Here is a 16,398-nt window from a genome sequence, read left to right as displayed (position 1 = left end):
TGTCCAGTTTTGGGCCCCACACTACAAGTATGCTCTGGCTGGGACCATTTAGCTGGGGATTGTTCCTGCTTTGAGCAGGGGGTTGGACTAGATGACCTCCTGAGATCCCTTCCAACCCTGATATTCTATGATTCTATGATATTTGTTGCCTGATGTTTTCCATTAGAAATATGGTATACCATTCAGTTTCTATTTAGTATCAGGGCTGGCTCCAGCTTTTTTGCTGCCCCAAGCGGAAAGAAAAAAAAAAGAAAAAAAGCAGAGCCTGCCGCCAAATTGCCACCAAAGATGTGGACGTGCCGCCCCAATCATTGACAGAGTGCTGCCCCTTTCTATTGGCTGCCCCAGGCACCTTGTGCCTGGAGCCTGCCCTGCTTAGTATAGCCTCATTTAAAGGTTTATGGATCCGCTGAAAAGCAGATTAAATCTACCTTTAAACTTTTATAACAGAGAATCACCATTTTTCAGAGACAAGTGATTTTCCAGCTGCTGGGAAGAGAATGCCTTTATTCATTCAAAATAAAATCTTTTGGGGAATAACTTGCTTAGTTTAATCCTGGAGGCACAACACTGTCACTGCACATGTCTTTAGGTCCCTAAAAAGATTGCTTACTGGGAGGTTAAGGGCTTATTTAACATCATAACGGGATTAACCAGACTACTGCTCTCTCAGGGACACTTATCCTTTGGTAACAATTCTCAATTACTGAATGACTGTTAAACATGAAGGATGTGAAGACAATGATATTGTTTAAAAAAATGACATTAGAATCTACTGCAAATCAAAACTGATATTCCACTCCCCAGTACAATACTATGGGCCTTTAATCGTAAACAAACAAACAAAGAAATTAATACAGAAGCTCCACAAACTGAGAAACAATTTACTAAAGCTGAAACACTGAAATTAATTAAGCAAAGATGTGGTCATATGCTATCTTACACTTTAGTCCAATTCCTAATATTTTTTTACTTCCTTTCTGATACATTTATATTACTATAAAGTCTTCTCTCTTACCACTAGAAGAGGAAACATTCATAATGCCTTACTTAGATTATTTTCTAAAGAGCAAACACTATCATTTCAAATATTTATATTCTTACGTGGCTTGGTACCTCAGTGTGAGTAACTAAATCAATTTTGAAATATTTACAAAACTCCCATTAAAATGTTTTACAAAATAAAGGCTCGGCGGAACTCAAAACCAGAATATTAGAACAAAACTACAGTAATTCTGAAAGATTGTTTTTCACTATGTTTACATAATGCAGCCATGTCCTAAATAGTGTGTGCATGTGTGTGTCTGCACCTTTCAGATTATTGGGTGCAGCATACACTGTGCATTCCATTTTTAGATGTGATAACTGGCCAATGACTTCCAAATATGACTATACTACAACTAGCCCAAAACATTTATTTCAAATATTAAATTTCCACTTAAAATAATTGAATAAACTAATCAAAGAACAAGACTTGAATGTCATCTTCTGGAACATTCACTTTCACAAAATAAACTTAGAAAAGTAGACCAGATAATTTAAATAACTACATTGCAAGGGAGAAAAAAGCAGGTAGCATAGCCTTTCTGATCCACTGATATAATACTGCATTAAATAGTCCATTTAGCATGCTTTCATCTATGAAAGCATGTCTTCTACGATGATAATGCTGATGTTATACCCAACTCTGAGAAGCTTTATTTAATAAATAAATAGCAGGTGGCAATCCTTGATTTTGCTACATGAAAAAATAATATTGGAATGAAAGGGTAGTTGTACAGGGCTAAAACAAACTGTTGCATCCGATGAGCCGTAGCTCACGAAAGCTTATGCTCAGATAAATTGGTTAGTCTCTAAGGTGCCACAAGTCCTCCTGTTCTTGTTGGAACTATGTGTCCTATAAATTAAAATATGAAACCCTCACTGTCGGTGTTATTGAATTGGCTCTATCCAACTAATCCGCCTTTTTCTTCTATTGAAGCAACTTTTCTTAAAAAATACATGCACCAGCACTCTCACAAGACAATTAATTTGTAAAGGTTGAAGTTATCAGAACTCTTTGATTTTATTACAAATTATATTTCATTCTTGAAAGCTTGCTCCTGAAAACTTAAATGTATTAGAGTAAATAAAAATCCTTCTCTTTGCACTCCCTCTATTTCAGGGGACAAGCATTAGCTACAAATTGTGTTGCACAAGGTTTGAGACAGTTCCTGTAACTTCATTATTTAAAGAAGTTTGAGTAACCAGTTTGTTTCAACAGCTACTTCTGGTCTGCAAACTGAAAAAGTGTTGTCAGCGAAGGAATTATTGGCTAAGAGTTGAAACCATAAATGTGGCAAGGTTCAGAGGTCTTCCTTAGGACTACTTGTAAAATAAAAGAAATACCAGAACTAAAATAAGAACATTGCCACACAAAGGCAACTTGTTGCATGCTGGTTGTCTTGCTCTGTCTCCCTCCTTCCCCTCATCTCTCTCTCTCTCTGCCTTCCCCCAATGAATAACACACATTATGATTTCTTTAAATAAATAGACTGTTTAGTAAAATGAAGTAGCAGCTACCAAGCTGGAGAGGATACTCTGAGCCTAATCTTGCGAAAAAGAACTTGCATGTGGCACTTGCATTGAGATCAAGGGAACTTGTGTGCTGGAAACGCTTGCAAGACAGGGCCTATAAAATGCCCTAAGAATCACAAGCCACTCCATTCTTTGGGCATGAATACTAGTTTCCCCCACTTCTTTTTTTTTTTTTAAACAAAGACTAGATTACCAAACATAAATAACAGCTAAGCCATCTCAGTTCCATCATGTCCGGTTGCTCCAGTGAGTGTTGCACTAGATTGAAGTGTTATTTCAGTAAGCTATATTTTCACAATAGATCCCAAAAGCAGCAATAATGGTTTAGAGAAGTGTGGCAAATTTGTAATGCATAATAATGTATTTCCTTAAAAAAGAAAAAAGCTGCATCGTTTGCTCTGCTCTGTAATACTAGACAGAGTGGCCTCCCTCAAACCATTCCATGTAAGTCCCAATTCAAAGAATGCTGCTGCAATGGAAGATGAAAGCAGATGACACTATGACATACTGTTCTGTGTGGGAACAAAGCTGTGTATGGGTGCAGTTCTTTTTTTTTTGGTACCAGTTTCATTTTACTATAGTTTGCTGAGCTTTCTATAACTGTTTTCATATGAACTTTGCCTAATTCATGATGGTTTATAACAGTGGTTCTCAAACTTTTTTTTTCACGGACCACTTGAAAATTGCTGAGGGTCTCGGTGGACCACTTAATGATCTTTCCAAATCTTGTTTGTACCGTTAGCTAACTATTGTAAAGCGCTTTGGATAAAAACACTATATAAAAAAAACCTTATAATAATTAATATTTTTTGTTCTACAAATAAAAGCACACAACTCATATTTTAATGTCAGTAGTCTTACCTTTCTAATGTGATGGATGTGCCCTCTCTCCCCTGCCGTGGCAGTCCCCAAGCTGGGGCTGGGAAGGAGGACTGTCTCTCCCCAGCAACCGCAGCTCTGGAACTGGGGAAAGTCACCTCTTTCTCTGGCCACCACAGCCCTGCATGTCCCAAATTCCCCCCACCCCTCTTCTCACCCCACTGCCCCCTCCACCTATCCCCTATTCCCCCCCACGGCCACCACCTCACCTTACATGTGCATCTTCTCCAGGGTCTAGGCACCTAATTAGTGGAACCAAGCCTGTTTGGCTCCACTAATTAGGTGGCCCTTCATTCTTATGTGTGCGGCCGCCCGGGCACACACCTTAGAGGGAACTATCCACAGACCACCTGAATGGAGCTTGCGGACCACTGGTAATGTTATTTAGATGGAGAGAAAAGTACCATTGATAAACTGAACCCCAGGAAGAACTTCTGCCAAAACAAGCCAGTGAATCAGAAACCTAGGGCAGTAAGAATGACCTGCCAGCACACAGCAGACTGCTAGTGTGACACCAAGGTAAGCAATGATGATTACTGGGCACTTACTGCACCTTCACAGGTACCTCGCCCCCCGGTTACACCTGGACCCTGCTACTAGCGGGGGGGGTCTCTCAGCCTGTGTCTGTGGCTGTGACATGACGTCACAGGGAGCAGGTCACCAGAAATTCAGAAACTGGGTTGAGAACCTGGGTGGGCCGAGGAGAAGTGAAGCAGTGCAGTGTGGGAGCTGTAGTGTCTCCTGGCCTATATCTCCCATCGGTGATTGCGAGAGAGCTCCTGCAGGATATGGGGCAGGACAAGGGTGTTTGGTTTTGTGTGAGTAGACAGTTGGCAACCCTATGCAGCCATCCCCCTTCCAGCTGCACCCTGCCCCTCCCCCACCCTGCTGCACCCTGACCTGGCCCTTCCCAGCTGCAATCTTCCCCCACCCCACCCCTCACCCCACCAGCAGCTGCAAGCATGTGTCGCGCTGCTCCCCTGCTCCCTTGTTAGCAGGAGCAGGGCTAAGCCCTGTTTGGGCCCGGTCTGCAGGACAGATTTCTGCCCTTAGAGGTCAGAGCCCTTTGGGAGTCACTGAAGGGAAGAAAAGGAGTACTTGTGGCACCTTAGAGACTAACCAATTCATGCTCAAATAAATTGGTTAGTCTCTAAGGTGCCACAAGTACTCCTTTTCTTTTTGCGAATACAGACTAACACGGCTGTTACTCTGAAACTGAAGGGAAGGTCTGCAGTATAAACAAGTTGCCCAGTAACTGTGAATTAGAATTTGTTGCTGCACCAAGACAAGTATATTTCAAAGGAATATGCAAACTGGGGTCATGTGTTAGCATCATCAGAATAGCTTGATTACCTCCTAGCCAGAGCTTTTCATTCACGTATTTCAAAGGAAGGAATGTGTCGTCAGTCCCACACTACAGATGGCAAGACAAGCAGAGGATATTTTTCCAGTAGCCATTTACTAGTAGGTGATGTGTGTGTGACTGTGCCCCCCATAAGGCTTTATGGAAATATGCTTATGAATGTATATATGACATAACTAGAATATGTTTTATGCTACATATGCCATGTAACATATCTCTGTAAAAGTTATGATCTTCTGAATCTATTAATCCTATATGTATGCATGTATCATTTTTGTATTCAAAGTTATGAATATTGGCTGTGAACTGGCTTGATTTTTAAGTAGCCTTTGTAAAGCATTTTGTCAGCTTCTTGAGAAAGTGCAAATTAAGTGCCCAGTCAAGAAGCACTTAAGGGACAATGGATCTTGGAAGGCTCCAATCCACATAAGAAGTCTACATGAGGAGGTTCAAGGTAGCAGGTAAGCAATGGCTGCTGCCTGTAAAAACTGAGTCATGGATGGACATGTGACTTGCCCATGTGACTCCAAAACTCCATCTTGGAGCTGGACTTTGCATAGGAGAGAGGAGGGGGTCTCCACCCATAAGAGAAAGTCTATTTAAACCCCTGGGAGACCCCTCCATCTGGTCTTCAGCTGGCCAAAGAGAGAGCCTCTCCACCCCCAAGGATACCTGAAAGAAACTGGAACAAAGGACAGTAGGTACAGGGGGTGTGAGTGATTGTTGGACCCAGACTAGAAGGAGGCTAGTCTGTAAAAGGAAGCTTACTGGAATTCCTCTAAGGGTGAGGTTTTTATTTGCATTCAGTTTTATTACTGTATTAGACATAGATTTGCATGTTCTATTTTATTTTGCTTGGTAATTCACTTTGTTCTGTCTGTCATTACTTGGAACCACTTAAATCCTACTTTCTCTATTTAATAAAATCACTTTTTACTTATTAATTAACCCAGAGTATGTATTAATACCGGGGGGGGGGGCAAACAGCTGTGCATCTCTCTCTCTCAGTGTTACAGAGGGCAAACAATTTATGAGTTTACCCTGTATAAGCATTATACAGGGTAAAATGGATTTATTTGGGGTTTGGACCCCATTGGGAGTTGAGCATCTGAGTGTTAAAGACAGGAACACTTCTTAACCTACTTTCAATTAAGCCTACAACTGTTAGGGGACGTGGTTCAGACCTGGGTTTGGGTTTGCCTCAAACCAGGCAGGGCACTGGAGTCCCAAGCTGGCAGGGAAAGCAGGGACAGAAGTAGTCTTGGCACATCAGTTGGCAGCCCCAAGCGGGTTTCTGTGATCCAACCCGTCACACTGCATAAGTACATAAAATTGCTTGATTCGTACTAAATATTTAAACAGGCAGCCAAAAAGTCTCATGAATCAAGATAATGTGGAAAGTAACACATGAAATTAAAATGCAGATACTGGGTTTTACTGGTGATTATTACTTTCTCCAGTAATAAAAACTTCCAAGGAAGCTCCAGATTATTAATAAATTTCTTATAAATTACCTATCAAATTAAACTAGTTTTGAAGCAGTAACCAAAGCTCTTTAATGGGTATAAATTTCAAATAATAATTACCCTATACTGGTAGCTAATGTGAGGCTTAAAATATGTCTTTGAATTAAAAACCAGGGCTAAAAATTGTATAACTGTATATTGTATTTTTCTTTTAAGACAAGGTTAAACATTTTTTATCTGGGAAGATGATTGAAGCTGGTCATGTCAGTGCTGTGTTTACTGTCTGTTCATTTACTTTGCACAACAGAATTGCTTTGATACTATTGTTTCTACAAAACTTTGCAGGCCCAACAGTCAAAACAGGGCATATGTCTTCCCCGGAGGAAGGTTGGTTCCCAGGAGAGTGACCTGCCTGTAAACAGAGATGCTCAGCCCTTGCCTGTCTCCTCTTAAACATTACTGGGTTTGAGTCACTGGTTTCCATTTTCTCCTTCTCTGTACTTGATCTTGGTTTCCTTCAGAGAACATGAGCCTACTAGCAAGTGACGGTCCTCTCTGGGCATAAAGAGAAGTGTGGCCCAGTAGGCCATCTTACCTCTATTATATTCACTGCTTTGCATTATTATACATTTATTATATGTAGCAGTAATGCAAAGAACCTACAGGCCTGTATCCTGTAAGACATTGGCTTCAGCAGTTAGCATGACGCTTGAGGCCTATGAACTTTGGCATAGATAAATTTAGGTAACTCATAAGTTTTGGGGAACTGGAAGTAGAGTGCAGGGGGGAATTTTGTCCATAATCACATGAGCCAACCACAGAACATGAACTAACACCAGCTTCTGGAAAGTTTTGGATGGAACATCCGACCGCAAAAGTGCCATGGCAACAAATTGACATATATGATAATTGGGTGAAATCATAAATACACTAACCTATAGAAGAAGGACACCTTAACATTGGTAAGGGGAGGAAATACAAATAAGGAAGAGGGTAGAAACCCCTATTGAATATGCATTAGACATGGTAACATCAGTGTAACATATTATAAAAGTGGCATCCCAGGGCAGCAGGGGAGAGAGATGTAGCCCTTGGGAAGGGCCAGAGTGATGGCCACTGATGAAGATGAGGAAGATGATGGCTAACATTTCAGATTGTGCTGAAAGGGATGGTGTGAGTATGGATATTTTAATGTACTTCCTGTATTATCTCTATCTACCTTATTGAGTTAGAGTGTGTGTAACTTTGCAAAATGTATTAATAAATTATTTATATGTAAATATAAAAGCGTTCCTATAGTGTGAGTGTTGTACCTGTGCACATCGGTGTTCCCAACTATATAATAATTTTAATAATACTGGGCCTGATCTTGGGATAAGAACCTGTCAACCCTCAAAGTGATAACTAGGAATTTTTATTCATAATCTATAGATCAGGCTACAGAAGGAAGAGGGCCAATAGTCTCCTGTGAGCGGTGACTATTTTGGACGCTGTTTTTCACAGTACAGGAACATCCAGCTGCCCCTTCATTGTAGCTAAGACTGTTGGGGGAGTGTTGTTGTGGGGAGCGTCAGACAGAACCTTTTAGAGAAGCAAGAGCATCAGCCTGTGGCAATGCGGTCTCTGGCAATAACTTTCCTTTTGTGGTTTGTTTCCTGCCATAGGAGGACCTGAGCCAAGACCTGAGAGATGGAGACCAGGGAAGTCCATTCTGTTTGGCATAGATGGCTCCAGGTAACAACAGTCCAGCTGGGAGCAGAGCAGTTGCAAGCATCCCTGAGAAACTGTTCAGTTAGAGCTTTGAGTCCAGCCCTCCTGACTGGAGACAGGTCCTTCCTGTATTAGGTGGAACTGGGTTAGCAAGAAGGTTCCTGATCACCTGTGTGTCAGGGGACAGGGGAAGATAGCTGCTTGCAGGATAGGGATGTTAATATCCAGGGCAGGGTATAATATTTCCTCCCCAGGGCGAGCTTGGATCCAGGTGGTGACTAGAGCAGGGGTTCACAAACTTTCTGTATTGGAGATCCTTTTCAGGCAGCAAGCATCTGAGAGTGACCCCTTATTAATGAAAAACAGATTTTTATATTTAACACTATTTTAAATGCTAAATTTATAATCCTATTGTTTAAAATTAATTTACCTTTTCTATCCACTTCTAAAGTAATGATAAAACACATTTTATCGAATTATTTGTATAAGTAGAAAAAATGTTTAACCAGTTACTGTGTAATACTGGGGCGGGGGGCGGGCACAAAGAAATTTCGTCAATATCATTTTTCACTGCAGACTTAGCTAGAGGGCAGGAGCTCACACCACAGCACAGGTTTTGGGTAGCGATGGCTCTTTTTTTGGTTATTTGCTGTGCTTGCAGAGGACTCATCCAAGCCAGTGGAGCAGCCCAGTCACAGGAGATTCCTCTGGCCAGGAGGGATTTTAAAGGTGTTTACCCTTCCCTTTATATTTATGACAGGAAGTTTTTCCATACCGATAATCAGTGCGGTTGCCCTTCTCTGCACCTTTTCCAATTCTAATGAATCTATTTTGAGATCGGGCGACCAGAACTGCACACAGTAGTCAGTGTGTGGGCAAATCATGGATTCATTTAGTGGCATTAGGATATTTTCTGGCTCATCTATCCCTTTACTAATGGCTTCTAACATTCTGTTAGATCATTGTGCAGTGGCAGTCAAAAAGGGTATGTGAGGGCCTTCCTTTACGTAACACAGTTAGCAGTTATGCGATTTCATATATGAGTTCCTTCAGAATTCTTGGGTGAATACCATCAGATCCTGATGACTTATTACTATTTAACTAATCAATTTGTTCCAAAACCTCCTCTACTGACACTTCAGTCTGGGACAGTTCCTCAGATTTGTCACCTAGCAAGAATGGCTCAGATCCTCTGAATCACATCCTCTGCAGTAAAGACCAATGCAAATAATTCAGTTAGCTTCTCTGGAATGGCCTTGTCTTCCAAGAGCACTCATTTAGCATCTTGATCATCCAGTAGCCCCACTGTTGGTTTGTCAGGCTTCCTGCTTCTGATAGACTTAAAATAATTTTTACAGTTAGTTTTTCTGTCTTTTGCAAGTTGCTCTACAAATTCTTTTTTGGTCTAACTAACTCTACTTTTGCATAGTCAGATCTATAAGAGATCTATATATTATCACAGAGAGGGACTCTCCCACTATGCCTCATCATAGCAGTTCTTGCTCACAACCTATCAACTTCTGGAAAGAGACTTAACTATCTTGAAAAAGCTGACAGTGAAGAGTTACAAAGGGGTCCTCAGAAAACTTGGTGACTGGGCAACAAAATGACAGGTAAAGTTCAGCGTTGATAAGTGCAAAGTAATGCCCACTGGAAAACATAATTCTAACTATACATACTGCATACAGTTTTAGTCACTACATCTCACAAAAGATATATTAGAATTGGAAAAGGTGCAGAAAAGGGCGTCAAACACAACGATTGGGACAACTTCTATGGGAGGAAAGATCAAAAAGACTGGGAATGTTCATCTTAGAAAAGAGATAGTTAAGGGGGGTTACGATAAAAGTCCATAAAATCAGGAATGGTGGGAGAAAGTGAATAAGGAAGTGTTCTTTACCCCTCACGTAACACAAGAATCAGGAGGCCACCCAATGAAATTAATGGGCAGCAGGTTTCACACAAGTCTGCGGGGAGGGATAGCTCAGTGGTTTGAGCATTGGCCTGCTAAACCCAGGGTTGTGAGTTGAATCATTGAGGGGGCCATTTAGGGATCTGGGGCAGAAATAAGGGACGGTACTTGGTCCTGCTGTGAAGGCAGGGGACTGGACTCGATGACCTTTCAAGGTCCCTTCCAGTTCTATGAGATAGGTATATCTCCAAATTAAAGCTAAAGGATGTACTTCTTCACACAACACCCAGTCAACCTGTGGAGTTCATCACAAGGGGCTATTGTGAAGGCCAAAATATAATTGGGTTAAAAAAAGAATTAGCTAAGTTCCTGGAGGATAGGTCCATCAACAACGCTCAGCCAAGATGGTCAGAGATGCAACCCCCTGCTGTGGGGTGTCCCTAAACCTTCAACTGCCAGAAGCATCTGGCACTGGCCACTGCCTGATACTGGACTAGTTGGACCATTGGTCTGACCCAGTATGAGTGTGCTTATTGTCTAATCCACCTGGAATTCCCACCTGCGCCCAGATGTAGGTGTCTGCATCCTTCCCTAAAGCTCCTTGTAACCCTGACACCGCTCCCAGACACTGAGCCCCCAAATCCCTGTACACCTGGTGCCTGCCCCTACTCCTCATGGCAGCCCAAGGCAGAGAAAGCCAAAATGCTGGAGATCATGTGGAGAGTCTGCAACAGGGCCACATGCTGGGTAATGACCCTGCCGCCTCCCATGCTCCAGGCTGAATCCATCTGCTCTGGGGAAGAGTCCATGTCACTTGTCATGCTCAGTGGCATGCACCCTCTTCCCTCAGTCTCCCCTCAGTCTCCCATGGGCTGAGCAGGATCTATCTGCCTATGGGCATGGTCTCTGTCATACTGGGAAGGATGCGTATGGCTTGCTGGGCTCAGGGGGGTGCTCCTCCCACACCCCATCTTTGTAGAGAATTTGGGTTCTCAAAGAAGTGGGGCTGGGACTAGAGCTGCCCAGACCCACGCTATCACCCCATAGCTCCATTACTGTAGCACCCAAAAGCCTTGCTCAGGGTCCAGATCTCATTGTGCTTGGCACTGCACGGACAATCAGAGACAGAGGGATGCATTTGGTGGGAGATGAGTGTATAAGGCATATGGATGGATGGAGGGGTGTGTCTGACATAGAGTGGGATGTATGGGTAGCTGAAGGGTTGGACAGAGGGCTGAAGGGGAGGATGGTGATGTCACAGGCTGGCAAGTTGGTGAGTTCAGCTCATGGCTGTTCGCGCTGTCACCTCCGGGCCCCCATTTCCTGCACCATCTCTGACTGTGCCTTGTCTCTTGCAGCCAGCACACAGCAGAGCCTGGCCCCACAGCGCTACACTGGTGCTACATCCAGTGCACAACCTGCTGCTCAGGGATGTACAAGCATGTGGACTTCTGGCTGCTGAACCACCTGCTCCAAAGCCTGCCGCAGGTCTCACCCTCCTTGGCCAGCAACGCCCCAGCCAGGGTGTCCCTCAAACCTCCTCATATCCTGTACTCAGAGCAGCCTACTCATCACAGAGCCTGAGGTCAGCAAACTCCACCTGCCCTCACCCAGCCTCCAGCTGGAGCTTGAGCCCAGGGCACAGCTGACCCAAACAGGTGAGGACCCGAGTGACTCAGGAGTGGGAAATATGGCCCCATCTTCTCTGTAGCACCATGGCACTGTTACGCCGTAGTGACTACCTCCAGGGTACAAAACTGGCTCAGCGGGGCAGACGAGGTTGCGATAGGGATGTAGCATCACAAATTGCAACATCCCAATTTCCTACCACTAGCAGTTAGACAACTAGGGTGGTTGTGGTTTTTTTTTTTGGTGGGGGGGCTGCCCTGTCACCACTTGGTACACCCACAATTTCCCATTCCTGGGTCTATGGGGGAGTGAGTTTTGACAGATGAGTTGGACTTTGTCAGACTTTCAACTTTGGTGAAATCTCTATTTTAAATGGGGATACTCATAAAATGAGACTTTTCTAATTTAATACATTTTTTTCTAAATTAGCAAAATCTTGTTTTACTTGTGTGTAAATTTAAGAAAGAGATTTCTCAGGAGCAACTGCTGTTTGCCCTTCCCCTGGTCCAGAAGTATACATTTGTGCCAAGCAACAATTCAGGTACCAGAGAAGTCACATGATCATGATGATGTTTTGTTTTTTAATAATGTATTAAATATGGTAAATGAGAGTCGCAATAAAACCCTAGGAAGTGTTATAAGAGTAAGATATGAAGGTTTCTTGAAAAGTACAGAATTAAAAGGTATGAAACTCCATTTCCTGGAGATAATTGGAAAGGGTGGCCAGTTCAGGTAATCAGCACAGCAGAGCAGACCAATTTGTGAACATATCTCTGTAGCTGTGTCACGTGTATGTAAACACCTGAATGAAGACAGAATATTTAAGGAGTGGGGTGTATAGTGGGGGTTTGGAAGCTCACTACATCATTTCAGAGAGGGAAGAGCAGCCTTGTCTAGACCTTACCCCCCTCCCCCCGGCCCTCCTTTTGCCCTTGTTACTGTACATGGTGAGCTCACTCCAACACACTCAACAGCAAAGTAACAGATTCTTCTGGGGAGCATGTTATAGCATTACAACAGCTAAGGGACTCTCGCTATGGGCTGGGTATGATGTTCCAGGGTGTAATCCAGACCAGTGAGGGGCTTCACTGTTGTAACCTCTGACTTAGGTCGCTCACAAACAGCCTGTCAGCGTGCAGCTCCCCTGCTCTCCCCATGAGTGTCTGTGGATGGTTAACGGCGCTGGCCCAGCAGCCGGTCAGAACTCACCAATCACATTTTGGTTTCCATCAGACCTGGGCTACTCCAGCACACTCCCTGTCCTGAACTTTACCCCAAAAATGTGTTGTGCACTGTCCAGTCCTCTCCGGGACAGGCCAGATAGGTTAGGTCTGTTGTACCTCTAGGAGGTCAATATACATAAATCTGCCCTTTTAAATGGAATTATCCACACAGTTCACAACACTGGATTAGTTTTGGTTCAAGAATAAAACTACAAAGAGAGGTTTTAAGTGCGTAAAAGCAGCATTAAAGTAAAAAATGGTTACAAGAAAAATAAAGATAAAATGTTTTCTAAACTTAACAAACTAGGCTTGTGAAGTCCCTTCCCACAGGTTCCGGTAATACTGCTGCCCAAACTCTCAGGTCAGGATCTGCTTCCATGGTCCAACTGCTGTTTCTCTGATCATCTTAGGTGAAAGGGAGATGGGTAGTGAAAGAGAACTTGGGGTGTTTTTATCCCTCACTTTTATAGCTCAGTCACCCTTTGAAAAGCATTTTCCCAAGCGTTTTCCCACCTTAGGTAAAGTTATTTCATGCCGAGAGCAAGGAGACATGGAGTCTGGTGGAGGGCTCTGTGCTGTTTCTTTTCACCTATGATTGCTGAAATGCTGCTTTTCCCTCTCTTGTCCTCTGTGGACTCAGTTTACTGCTGATATGCAAATTGAGGCAGACACACATCCCTTTCTTTAGGACAGGTGTGCTTGACCAGTTCCACCTAATCTGCCTACGTGAGTTGGAACTCGTGCCGTTAACACCCTATGGGGGGAATTTCATAATTTTACACAGACTGTTGCTACATCCATTTCACCATGATAGTATTGATCACTGAATTATTACTTTTCAAATGCTACCTCACAAGGGCAGGCATATTTTGTCCAAAGATTGTTACAAGAGTGTGCAGGGTGTGAATACAGGGTTTGGTCACAGTGGGCTAGGGTGTTTGTGCAGGGCTCTCTAGCCTTGTGCTTCCCTAGAAATTGCCAGGCAATGAACAGGCCAGGGAGGGGGAGAATTCCTGCCCCAATCCCAAATTGCTGGGTACCCCAGCCTGGCTGGAGTTGGTGTGATATCCTAGCGGAGTCATTTTTTCTCCCTGGTGGATTATGATTTTCCCCCTTGCAGTTAGTTGCACTTTCTCTGCTTCCCCACAGCCCCTCACGAGGTTCTCTAGGCGGCATCTCATTGCTTCATATTAAAGCTTCTTCCCTTTGGCTGTGTATGTTCTGGGGTGTTTGCTGTCATCAGTGAGACTGCGCCGGCTTGGGCCGGTGCTTGGCAAAGTGGGGGTTGTAAATTTCTGATGAAGAATGCTCTATGTTAAATAAAATTACCCTGTGACGAACAGCGGCATTTGGCTCTTTTCTTAAAGTGTGAAAGAGCCACCAGGGGTCACTGCCCAAATGGGAGGGTAAGGGGGTGGACGGACACACACATGGCACTGTCCCACCTGGGACACCCCAACTCCTTGACCTCCATCACTCATTAATGGTGCCTTCCCCCATTCCTGGCAGCAATCCAAGCTGCAGAAAGCTGACATGCTGAAGATAACAGTGTAGCACATGGAGAGCCTGCAACAGAGCAACACCCTGGGTAATGACTCCCTGGCACCTTGTAGTATTGCATGGACTGGTGAGGATCCATCTCGGGGGGAGGATCTGTCTGCCCCAATGCCACCCAGAGGGAGGGTCCACGCCTCCTATCAGGCTCAGTGGGTTACAATCTCTTGCTCCCCGTGGTCTCCTATGGGTCACATAGGATCTGTCTTCCCCAGGGATGGTCCCTGCCATGCTGAGGAGAGTTCATGCTGCCTTCCAGGATCAAGGTGTTGCTCCTTCCACATCTTCATGGGGACTTTGGGGAGATTCTTGTTGCTGTAATAGGGGAGCATAGAGCACGAGCGGCTAGTCGGGTGGGCCCGAGAGGTGTGAACTCAGAGTCATGGCTTCAGGCTCAAGAGAAAAGGGGCTGAGACTAGAGATGCCCAGAGACACAGTGTCACCCTACAGCTCCAGTACTGCAGCACCCAAAAGCCTCCCTCAGGTCTGGGCCTCATTGTGTTGGGCGCTGCATGGAAAATCAGAGAGAAACAGAGATGTGAATGGAGATGGATAGATGAGTGTCTCTGGCATACGGAGGAGGGATGGAGAGGTGTGCGTGGCATATGGGTGACTGATGGTGATGTTGCAGACTGTCAGGTTTGTGGGTTTGGCTTGTAGCTGATTGCCACAACAGCTCCTGGCCCCCCCATTTGCTGAGCTGTTTCTGACGCTGACCCATCTCTTGCAGCCACCACCAAGCAGAACCTGGCCACAGAGCAGCACTACAGCAGTGGCTACATCAGGTGCATGGACCAGCTGCACACTGTGCTCCTCAGCTGCTCAGGGACGGACAAGCACGTGGGCTCCTGGCTGCTGAAGAACCTGCTCCAGTGCCTGCCCCAGATTTCACCTTCTCCTGCTCCCAGAGTAGCCTGCTCACCACAGAGACCAAGACCAGCCCCCAGCTGGAGCCCCAGCCCAGGGCCCAGCTGGCCTGGCAGCCACTGTCCCTAATGTGCGTAGCCTGATGTCTGGTGGGGGGGTGACATCCAACATCTCCTCTGTACTGTCAGGCTGTACTATTACAAACTGCTCCCGGTCCCAATTTCCTACCAGTTGCAGTTACTGACATCTACATAGCAAGTTTTTGCTGTCCTGCCGCAATTTGCCAAACGCACAATTCACCAGCCCTGGGTCTAGGGGTAGCAATATGTGACAGATGGGGTATGCCTTGTTAATCCTGGAAATCTTTATTTGCAATTGGGCCACTCATGAAATGAGTTTTCTAATTGAATACATTTTTCTAAATTAGAAAACATTTGTTTTATTGAGGTCCAAATTTAATATAGCAATTTCATGGAGTAGGAAATTGGGGCAGACACCATCTGTCACAAATTGCTACTTCTGGACGAGGGCTGAGGCAACCAAGGAAATCAGGCAGCACTGAAGTGACATGATCACAAATAATAGCGTGACATTATTAAAAAAAACCCACAAAACCTTGAGTATTAAAACCTGTAATTTACTGCATCACAATAAAAACATAGGAGGTGTTATAAGAGTTATGAAACTAATGTTTTTGAAAAGTCAATACAAGGAATTAAACTACATTTACAGGAAATGATGATACAGAATGGTCAATTTAAGCAAATAGAACAGCAAAAGAGACAAACCCTGAGCACTCACCTGCACTCACCTAATCCCAAACTCAAACTCTTGTTCCCCTAACCCCAATACTTTAACCCAACTCCTCCCCCTTACCTTTGACCCCCCCATCCCTACACCCCAACCCAACCCTAAACCCTGACCCCCTCCCTTCACTCTAGCCAACCAAACCGTGATCCCCACACCCTAATCCTTCAACCAACCCTAATCCCCAACCATCACCCTACCCCAATCATAACCCCCCTCCCTGGTCATAACCCTAGCCCCTTAACGATAACCCACCTTTGAACCCAAACTCTTACCCAACCTAAGCCCTAAAGCTAATCCTAACCCTCACATTAAACACAACCTTCTAACCCTCACCCTGTGTCCCAGAACCCTAACCCCTCCCCGCCCCCAATCTAACTCTCCTCCTCAACCCTTAAACCTTTCCAAACC

At 44.3% G+C, this 16,398-nt stretch overlaps 1 long non-coding RNA gene across 2 annotated transcripts in view; it reads left to right on the top strand.

Moving 5' to 3' along the window:
* Positions 1-7,254: 7,254 nt before the first annotated feature.
* The window catches only part of LOC311529359, a 9,954-nt gene continuing 810 nt past the window's right edge, over positions 7,255-16,398 (top strand). The window contains exons 1-4 of one of the 2 annotated variants that reach the window (XR_014713817.1): positions 7,255-7,458; positions 7,950-8,019; positions 11,266-11,565; positions 15,044-16,398. The exon at positions 15,044-16,398 is cut by the window's right edge and continues 810 nt beyond it. This is a non-coding gene — a long non-coding RNA (uncharacterized lncRNA). Of the gene's footprint in view, positions 7,459-7,949; positions 8,020-11,265; positions 14,100-15,043 lie in introns of those variants that run through there. The other variant, XR_014713818.1, reaches the window with a different exon arrangement.

This window comes from Lepidochelys olivacea, assembly GCF_965140295.1.
Source record: "Lepidochelys olivacea isolate rLepOli2 genome assembly, chromosome: 13".
Classification (NCBI taxonomy): Eukaryota; Metazoa; Chordata; order Testudines; family Cheloniidae; genus Lepidochelys; species Lepidochelys olivacea.
The sequence above is the reverse complement of the archived record's forward strand: the minus strand, read 5'-3'. Positions and strand labels throughout refer to the sequence as shown.